The sequence below is a fragment of the Sarcophilus harrisii genome, chromosome 2 (genome assembly GCF_902635505.1).
Source record: "Sarcophilus harrisii chromosome 2, mSarHar1.11, whole genome shotgun sequence".
Lineage (NCBI taxonomy): Eukaryota > Metazoa > Chordata > Mammalia > Dasyuromorphia > Dasyuridae > Sarcophilus > Sarcophilus harrisii.
This window is the reverse complement of record NC_045427.1, coordinates 444,753,731-444,763,742: the sequence shown is the minus strand read 5'-3', so window position 1 is coordinate 444,763,742 and position 10,012 is coordinate 444,753,731. Positions and strand designations below refer to the sequence as shown.

At 36.2% G+C, this 10,012-nt stretch overlaps 1 pseudogene; it reads left to right on the top strand.

Annotated features, from left to right (window-relative positions):
• Positions 1 to 560: 560 nt before the first annotated feature.
• LOC100934565 lies at positions 561 to 2,303 on the top strand (annotated as a pseudogene).
• Positions 2,304 to 10,012: the final 7,709 nt, after the last annotated feature.

Genomic DNA, 10,012 nt, shown 5'->3' with positions numbered 1-10,012 from the left:
TACAAGATAAATACACGAAAGATAGGGGAAAGGGAATAGAAATGGCATCTGGGAGAATTGGGAAAGGTCTCTTACAGAAAGTGGATTTTGAACTGAGTCTTGAAGGAAGCAAGGGAAACAAAAGCAGAGTGAGGGAACACAAGGCATGAAAAATAATCAATGCAAATGTATAAAATCAAGAGATGAATTGATTTGTTCAAGGAATTGAAAGTAGGTCAGGGTAGTTGAATGTAAAGTGTGTGGAGAGGGCTAAGGCATAAAATAAATGGAAAGAGAGAAAGGAGGCAGGTTATACAGAGCTATAAATGCTAGAGGACTTTATATTTGATCCTGGAGATGATAGGGAATCATTATATTTCATTGAGCAGAGGGGTGGCACAGTCTGACCTACGCTTCAGAAAAATCACATTGTATAGCTGACTGGAGGATAGATTTGAGAGGAAAAAGGCATGAGGCATGAACATGTAGAAGACTATAACAGTAAAGATGCACATGAGAGAAATAATAAAGATGTAGAGGAGAAAAATAGAAATGACAAGATTTGGCAGTGGATTGATTATATGGGGTATGTAAGAGAGAAATTGAAGATGATATTAAAGTTGGAAGCCTGGATCACTGAAAAAATGGTGATGGTTTCAACAGTGAAAGAGAATTTAAGAAAAAAGAAGAGTTGGTCTTTGCAATAAGATTGCTACCTGAACATGGTTATTGTGAAAATCACTGCTACACTGTCACACTAACAGTCAAGGAAAAGATTCACATTAACACTGCAGTCACTGGATACATAGACTCTGGTAAATTCGCCACAATTGGACACCTCATCTTTAAATGTGATACAATTGCTAGAGAAGTTTGGAGAAGGAAGCTGCTGAGATGGGGGGGGGGGAAACTTCCACATATGCCCAAGGGTTAACATGAACACGGTATCACTATTGATATCTCCCTGTGGAAATCTGAGCTCAGCAAATAATATGTGACCATTGGACACAAAAATTCTATCAAGAACATGATGACATCATATTGTGTGTGCTTCCTGATTACTGCAGTGTTGGTGAATTTGAAAGAGCCCTTCTGACAACCTCACTAGGTGTGAAACAACCTACAAAATTATCAAAGAAGTCAATACCAATATGAAGAAAAAGCGGTTACAACCCTGACACTAGCTTTTGTATGGGTTCCAGGTTGGAATGAAAATATCATGCTAGAACCATGCTTTTTGAGCTGAAAAGTCATTCATAGGGATGGCAATGCTAATGGAACTACATTGTTTGGAGCTTTGAATTGCATTTTGCCACCAACTTATCCAACTGAGAAGTCTCTGCATTTACCCCCAAAGATTGTAGGCTTGGTACTATACCTGCTGGACATATAGAATTATTGAAAGTAGGGGTGTTGATGATCTCTTCCACAATCCATCAATCTTTTTTTTTATTATAGCTTTTATTTACAAAAAATACACATGAGTAGTTTTTCAACATTGACCCTTGTAAAACCTTCTTTTCCAACTTTTCCCCTCCTTCCCCTCACCCCCTTCCCTAGATGGCAGATAATCCAATACATATTAAGTATGTTAAAGTATAATGTTAAATACAATATATGTATACATATTTATACAGTTATCTTCTTGTACAAGAAAAATCGGATCTATAAAGAAAGTAAAAAAAACCTGAGAAGGAAAACAAAAATGCAAGTAAACAATAACAGAGAGAATGGAAATATTATGTTGTGGTCCACACTGATTTCTCATAGTTCTCTCTCTGGGTATAGCTGATTCTCTTCATTACTGAACAATTGGACACAGTCCATCAATCTTACAACTGCACCATGAAGCTTTGAGGAAAGCTCTACCTGAGAAACTCTGTTGGTTTCAGTGTCAAGAACGTGTCTGTCAAAGATGTCTGCTGTGTAATGTGGCTGGTGATGGCAAAACTGTTCTGTCCCTCAAAGCAGTTGCCTTTACAGCACAGGTTATCATCCTGAACCATCCATACCAAATCAGTGCTGGTTAGGCACCCATTCTAGATTGTCACACTGCTCACGTTGCTTGCAAATTTGCTGAACTGAAGAAGATTGGTCATCATTCTAGTAAGCACCTGAAAAATAGTCTTTAATTCCTGGAATGTGATAATGCTGTCATCATTGATGTGGATCCAGAAAAGCCTATATATGTGGAGAGCTTTTATGATTATCCTCCTCTGTGCTGCTTTTTGTGATATGAGGCAGACTGTTGCTGCTGGGGTCAAGGCAGTTGACAAGAAGGCAAGGTCACAACCTCTCCACAAAAGGCCCAGAAGGCTAAATGAATATTCTGTACAACACTTGCTACCCCAGTCTTATTCAGTGATGGAAGAATAGCCTCAGAACTATTTGTCTCAATTGACCATTTAAATTTAATAGTAAAGGACTAGTTAATGATTACAATGCATCACAAAAGTTTCAGGAGGAAAGGAATGTTTTTTGGACCATTTGTTTTGTAGCAGTTTTAAGTTATTAGTTTTTAAAGTCAGTAATTTTAAATGGAAACAATGACAAAAATTTTGTCAAAGAATTTCAAGATGATTAAGATAGTTTAATGAGCAAAAAAGAAAGAAAAGAGGAGGTTGGAAGAGGAGAGATAACAAGTTGTGTTTGCACATACTGAGTATGAGATGGGGATAAGAAGAAAAAGTTTAATTCCTCTACATTTCACAAAAAAACCTTTTAGATATATAGTACCCAGTTCTCCTTAAATACTCTTTGGTGGTAACTTTCAGATCCATAGTAAATATAAGAAAATCATATCTCAATCAACAGTCCATGAACCCCCAATTCCACTAAATCTCCTAACCAGTCCAGAATAAATCACTTGATGTCATAGTAAAATTAAGAATCTTTGCTTAAAAGAATGAAAAGTAAACAAGGAGTTAGATCATGCAGTAAGACCTTTAACCATCATTTCTTATATCTACCTGTTCCAATTCTCCAGAAACCATTGCTGGGAATCCACTCCTCATCCTATATCTCTAACATAATAGGAGAGGAAAATAGACTACTTTTTTCATGCTTGGGTCTACTGAAGGGTTCAGTATATGCCAGCAGCTCCACTGGATCATGCTGTCTCTCTATCTTCATTTATTCCCTAAGCTGGGCTCTCAGCATGGCACTGCAGGTTAGCAGATGGAAAGGGGTATAAAGACTTGCCAAATGGACAAATACCGAATCATCAGAATCTGGAAGGCATGACTTAGCAGGCATGACTTACGATGCTGCAAAGCATTGTAGAGAATTTTGTTGCTTCCTCTCAAGAAACTGAAGAAAATATCTCTTGTCTTTGCTTCTAACTAGGAATGCTAAAACCAGTGTACTGCCTCCTACTACTGAATCAATTCAGATACACCAACACAGGCATGGTTTATATATAATTGAGAGGAAATCTTCCTTCACTTTCTATTTCCCTTTTCCTCTCTGGCTCTATCTTCTGTACCTGATCTCATTCAACCATGAGATTCCCATTTTCCCTTCAAATAATAAATGCTGAAAGTTCCATGTCCAATCAGAGTGCCTATGGAGATAATATCATCACCTGATGAGCAGACATATAGACTTCTGTAATTCCAAGACGACTTATGAGGGATCTATGAAAATAGCTCAAAGTAATTTCCTAAATCCTCTTTCCTGCTATTTCTATGTCCTGATCCCAAATGATCTCAGTGAAAATCAATTGTCAGAGCTGTGGATAAAACAGCAATATGGACAAAAGTTGTCAATTCCATTAGTATAGGGAATCCTCAGGTAAGAAAAATTCCTTAACCAATGAATCAAATGAGTTGATAAATTGCAAACCTTAATAACACTATAAAAATTCTAGCTTTGCTATGCAGGCTCCATTTCTGAAACTCACATAATCCTTGCTTTAAGGTCAGCTCTCTGTTCTCTACACTGCACTAACCTCTCCAGTATTTCAGGATGCAGTGTCAGGATGACACTAAGGTGTCAACAGAGAACAGAAAAATAGTATACACAATAGAATGAACATTGTATCTGGAGTCAGAAGATTTAGGTTTCAACCCATGTTTTGCTGTTTACTACCTAAGGTTAGAAAAGGAATATAACAAGACTATATATTGGCAAGTTATTACTTAATTTCTATGCAGAGTGCATCATAAAAAAGCCAAGCTGAATGAATTAAAACCAGAATAAAGTTACCAGGAGGATATCCACAATCCTAGATAGACAGATGATAGCACTTCTGGTGGCAGAAAATGAAGAAGAATTAAGAAGTTTTTTTGATCAGAGTGAAAGAGGAGAGTGGAAAAACTGGCTTGAAGTTAAATGTTAAAAAAACAAAAACAAAAACAAAGATCTTGTAATTGGTCCCATCATTTCCTGGCAAATCAGAGAAGAGATGGAAGCAGTGCCAGATTTTATATTCTTAGGATCAAAAATCACTGCAGAGAGTGACGATAGCTATGGAATCAAAATATACTTGCAAATCTGGAAAGCATACTAAAAAGCAGAGATATCACCTTGCTGACAAAGGTCTATAGAGTCAAAACTATGGTTTTGCCAGTAGCAATGTGGGAACAGAGAATTGAACTAAAGGAAAGCTGAGCACCACAGAATTGACATTTTTGAATGTGGTGCTGGAGAAAGCTTTTGAGAGTCCCTTGGACAGCAAAGAGATCAATTCTGTCAATACTTAAAGAAATATATTCAGGCTATTTACTGGAAGATCAAATACTGAAGTTTAATGAGAGAATGAGAAAAGAAGACTTATTGGAAAAGATCTTGATATTGAGAAAGATTGAAGGCAAAAGGAAAAGGGGATGGCAGAGATTGGAATTTCCCCTGGCAAATTTAATTATGGCTTTTGATTCATCTAACCTGAAATTTCATATGATATATGGGTTTTCTTAGCAAAGATATTGTAATAGTTTGCCATTTTCTACTTGACATCATTTTACAGGTAAGGAAACTGAAGCAAACAGGGTTAAATGACTTACACATAGTCACATAACTATTAAGTGAAGCTATATTTGAATTATCTTCCTGGCTCCAGGCCTAGCTAGCATCTTACCCATTGTACCACTTAACTGCCCCGATGGCCATATGGTTATGAAAAATTCAGAGAAGCATGGTAAAACTTATATGAATTGATACATAGTGAAGTGAGCAAATCCAGGAAAACAATATACACAATTATTAGAAACAACAAGAATAAGCAGTACCGTATAATTATAAATACTAAGGTTGAATCTGGGAAAGGGTTGAAAAAAATCGCCTTTTTCCCTTCTTTGCAAAAGTAGGGGGTAATAGCTGTGTGATATTGAATATACTGTTAGATATATTTGGGATTTTGTTTGATTTTGTTGAACTGCTTTTATTCTTTTTCTCTGGAGAAATGACTCTGGACAAGTTGAGAGAGAGAAAATTGGAAACAAAAGATATCAGTAAAAATAAGATTAAAAGAAGGAATAGAGTTAACTGAATTTTCATCCAGAATTGGTGGCAAAGGTGAAGATAAGGATAATAAGTCTATTTTAGAATGAGGAATGAGAAAGGACTTTCTCAGAATTTTCCTATCTCAATATATTAATCCTCTCTTAAAGACAATCAGCTCTGAACAACACTGACCTCTGCTGACCAATGAGAACCATAATATCCAGAGAAGAAAACTGTTCTCTTAGAGCCTGAGACAACCAGAAAGAATTTCTTGGAGGAGTTTAGATTGGAGGATATGGAAGAGTTAGAACAGGAATTTTTATATGGAATCTATGAACTTGTCTTTTTTTTTTTTTTAAGAATTTTATTTCATTATAATAACTAAGAGACGGTTAGAAGGTACAATAGATAGCTTTCCATGCCTGGAATAAGGAAGACTCATCTTCCTAAGTTCAAATCTGGCCTCAGACACTTACTTTCTATGTGATCCAGACCAATTAATTCACTTAACCTTGTTTTCCTCAGTTTTTTTCATCTGTAAAATGAGCAGAAGAAGAAAATGACAAACTACTTCAGTATCTTTACCAAGAAAACCCTATATGGAGTCACAAGAATCAGACAAATGAATATGACCAAGCAATAATAGTTTCGATATAATTGGTTTCTTTTGTACAGGAGGAGGAAGGAGGAAGAGGAATAAGACGATAAAAAAGAGGAAGATGAGAAAGAAGATAAGGAGAAAAGAAGAAGAAAAAGAAGATGAAAGAAGAGAAAGAAGATAACCATCTTTATATAAAATGTTAAGATACGCAAAGTACCCTATGAATATTATCTCACCAGATTTCCATAAAAATCCTGTGAAGTATTATAATTATGATAATGATATTAATAATAATTAACATTTATGTAGCATTTACTATGTGCCAATTACTGTGTTTTATCTTATTTGATCCTCACAACTATCTTGAGAGGTAGGTATTATTATTATTCTCATTTTATACTTAAGGAAACTGAGACAAACAAAATTTAAGTGACTAGGTGTGTAAAGTGAGATTTTCCTGTCTTCCTTTGTACAGTATTCCACTTCACTGCCTATATATTTTATTTTTTGCATTTCAAAGCACTATTCTGATAAAGATATTCTAATATCTGATCATTTTAGATTTAGGTTTCACCAGATTTAGAGGCTGGAAGCTCAGATGTGGGAATAGGATGGAACACAGACATATAGTTGTACTGAGGTTGAGTGAAAAGAATACTGAATCTAGAGCCAGATTCATGAATTTGAATCCTAGCTTTGGCACAGGTGATCTCTGTGACCTTTAACTTCTTTGAGTGTCATTTTCTCTCCTATAAAATTAAGCAGAGGAAAGACTGGGATTAAATTAGAGTATCTACAAGAGATCTTCCAACTGGAAAATCCCATGACTCAGACTACCAACAGAGCTGGAGGAAGTCAGACATGGAAGAAATATCATATCCAGGATTCAAGTCCAAGGCTTCTGACTTCAAATTCAAAGCTTTTTCATTCACATTGTTTGTACTGAAAGAAGAAGAAATAAGTCTGTCCCAGCAGAGAGCATTTCTGCTCTACTCTTATCATTCCCAAAAGTTGCTTATCCCAATTCCATTGCCCAGCAATACCCAAAGAAGCTCAGAGCAGCACTACTCAGCTCTGACCAAATAAATGGGAAAGTTGGTGTGTGTGTGTGTGTGTGTGTGTGTGTGTGTGTGAGAGAGAGAGAGAGAGAGAGAGAGAGAGAGAGAAGAGAGAGAGAAGAGAGAGAGAGAAAGAAGAGAGAGAGAGAGAGAGAGAGAGAGAGAGAGAGAGAGAGAGAGAGAGAGAGAGAGAAACAGACAGAATGAGACAGAGACAGACAGAATGAGACAGAGACAGACAGAGAGAAAGAGAAAGAAAGAGACAGAGAGACAGAGACAGAGAGAGACATAGAAAGAGAGACAGAGAGAAAGACAGACAGAGAAAGAGAGAAAAAGAAAGAAACAGAGAGACAGAGACATAGAAAGAGACAGAGACAGATACAGAGAGAGACAGAGACAGAGACAGAGACAGAGATAGAGAGATGTCAGTATGAATATATATCTCTCCATGGTGCCTTGGGGGTTGAGGAGGTAGGTAGGTAAGGTGGCAGATGCAATCTGTCTTCAGTGCTGATGCTGCCTGATTACCTGCCCTTTTGTATGTTTCAGATATATCCCCTTCCTTTCTAGCCTTCCCCAGAGCCTTAATTATAATATTTCGATATTCCAAGGACCCTGATTTCATTGAGAAATTTCTTCTGATAAACCAGAGGAGGGTAGCACAATAACATGATGGGTGATGGACTCAAAGGAGCTGGATTCAAATGCTGCCTCTGCCAGTCATTAATTGTGTAAACTTAGGCAAATCAGAGCCTCAGCTTCTTTCTTTTTTTTTTCATTAATTAAATTTTATTTTATTTCTAGGTCTGTACTGTTTCCCTCTCAATTATTTATTTCCCACTGAAAAATAAAGAAAAATGAGACATTATAAGTATATATTGTAAAACAAAACAAATCCTACTCTGAAGACTTAAGAATTTTTATTAACTCAATTACCAATATCAATTATACGTGTATATGTGTAATATATAATATGTATATATGTGTGTATTTATATATTTTTATTACTCTATAATATTTACATACATGTATACCTCAGTCTGCACACTGAGTCTATTACCTTTCTATCTAGAAGTAGACAGTATGTTTAATCATGACTCCTCTAGAATAACCATGGGTCATTGTACTGATCAAAGTTCTTATGTCTTTACAATATCATTGTTATCACAAAACTATTCTCTGGGTCCTGTACACTTCACTTTGTATCAGTTCATGAAAGTCTTCCCAAGTTTCTGAAACTACTCCTTTTATAACTTTTTATAGTACAAGAGTATTCCATCACATTCATATACTACAGTCATTCCCTAATAGGCACCCCTACAATTCTTTGCCATTACAAAAAGAGCAGCTACAAATATTTTTGAACATACGTGTATTTTTCCTCTTTCTTTGATTTTGAGTATAAACTTAGTAGAACTATCTCTAGGCCAAAGTATATACACAGTTTAATGGCTTTCTGGGCATAGCTCCAAATTGCTTTCCAGAATAACTGGACCCAGTTCACAGTTCCATCAACAGTGTACTAATGTACCTGTTTTCCCACAACTCCCCCAACATTTGTCATTTTCTGTTTTAGTCTACTTTCAGGTCTTAATTTCTTTTTTTCTGAAACATGAAGGGATTGGATTAGATGGCCTCTCAAGCCCCATTCAATTCTAGACCTATCTTTGCCCCCAGATCTTCTCCTCTTCCTAATTTTCTTGTAACTATCTAAGGTCATTATATATTTAAAGGTATTTGGAGGGATTAGAAGGAGAACTCAGTGAGTCCCTGCTTTTACTGTACCATCGTGATCCCCACTTCACTTCTTATAACTATCTAGGGCACCACCATCTTTCCAGTCATCAATGTTCACAATGTAGGTTTCAACGTCACCCTCTCTTACCCCCTCTATCCAATCTGTCACCGAGTCTTGTTGATTCTATTTTCTTAACATCTCTCATCTATGCCCCCTTTTCACTCTCACACTGCCACCACCCTGGTGCAGGCCCTGATCATTTCATGCCTGAACTTTTGTAATGTTCTGCTTGTTTGTTTCCCTGCCTCACGATTTTCTCCACAACAGTCCATCCTCCACTCAACTGTCAAACTGATCTTCCCAAAGTGCAGGTCTGACAGTCACCCTCCTAATCAATAAACTCCAGTGGCTTCCTGTCATAGCTTCCAGGATCAAATAAAATTTTGTTTTGTATGGGACTACCTGCCATTTAGGGGAGGGGGTGGAGGGAAGGAGGGGAAAAGTTGAAACAGAGATTTTTGCAAGAGTAGTGCTGAAAAATTACCCATGCATATGTTTTGTATATAAAAAGCTATAATAAAAAAAATAAAATAAAATTCTGTTTAATGTTCAAAACCCTTTATAATCTTTTATAACCCTTTATAATCCTCTTACCTCTTGGATACAGTGACACTGACCTTCTTATTGTTTCTTGCCTAAGATATTTATCTCCAATTTGGGGCACTTTTCTTGATTCTCTACTATATTTGAAATTCTTTCCTTTCTCTCTCTCCTGATCTTCCTGGTTTCCTTTAAGTTTCACCTAAAATTTGACCTTCTATAGAAAATTTTTTGTAATATCTCCTTTAAAATTTTATTTTTTTAACTTATGAAATAAAACAAGCATTTTCATAAGATAGAATAATAAAAATGTATTTTACATGGAACTATAAATCTGTTGCTGCAACTTGCTATTCTTTCCCCCTGTAGATCATTTTCCTGTTTATCCTGAATAAAACTTGTTTGTACAAGTTGTACATGCATATTATCTCCCATTGATCTATGAGCTCCTCAAATTGTCTTTTCCCTTTCTTTGTACCCCCATATCTTAGCATTAGTGCCTGGAATATAATAGGTATTTAATAAATGCTTATTCACTCACTGAGACATTCTGTGACAGGAGGCCCTTCTTATAATTTCTTAAATATTTCCCCA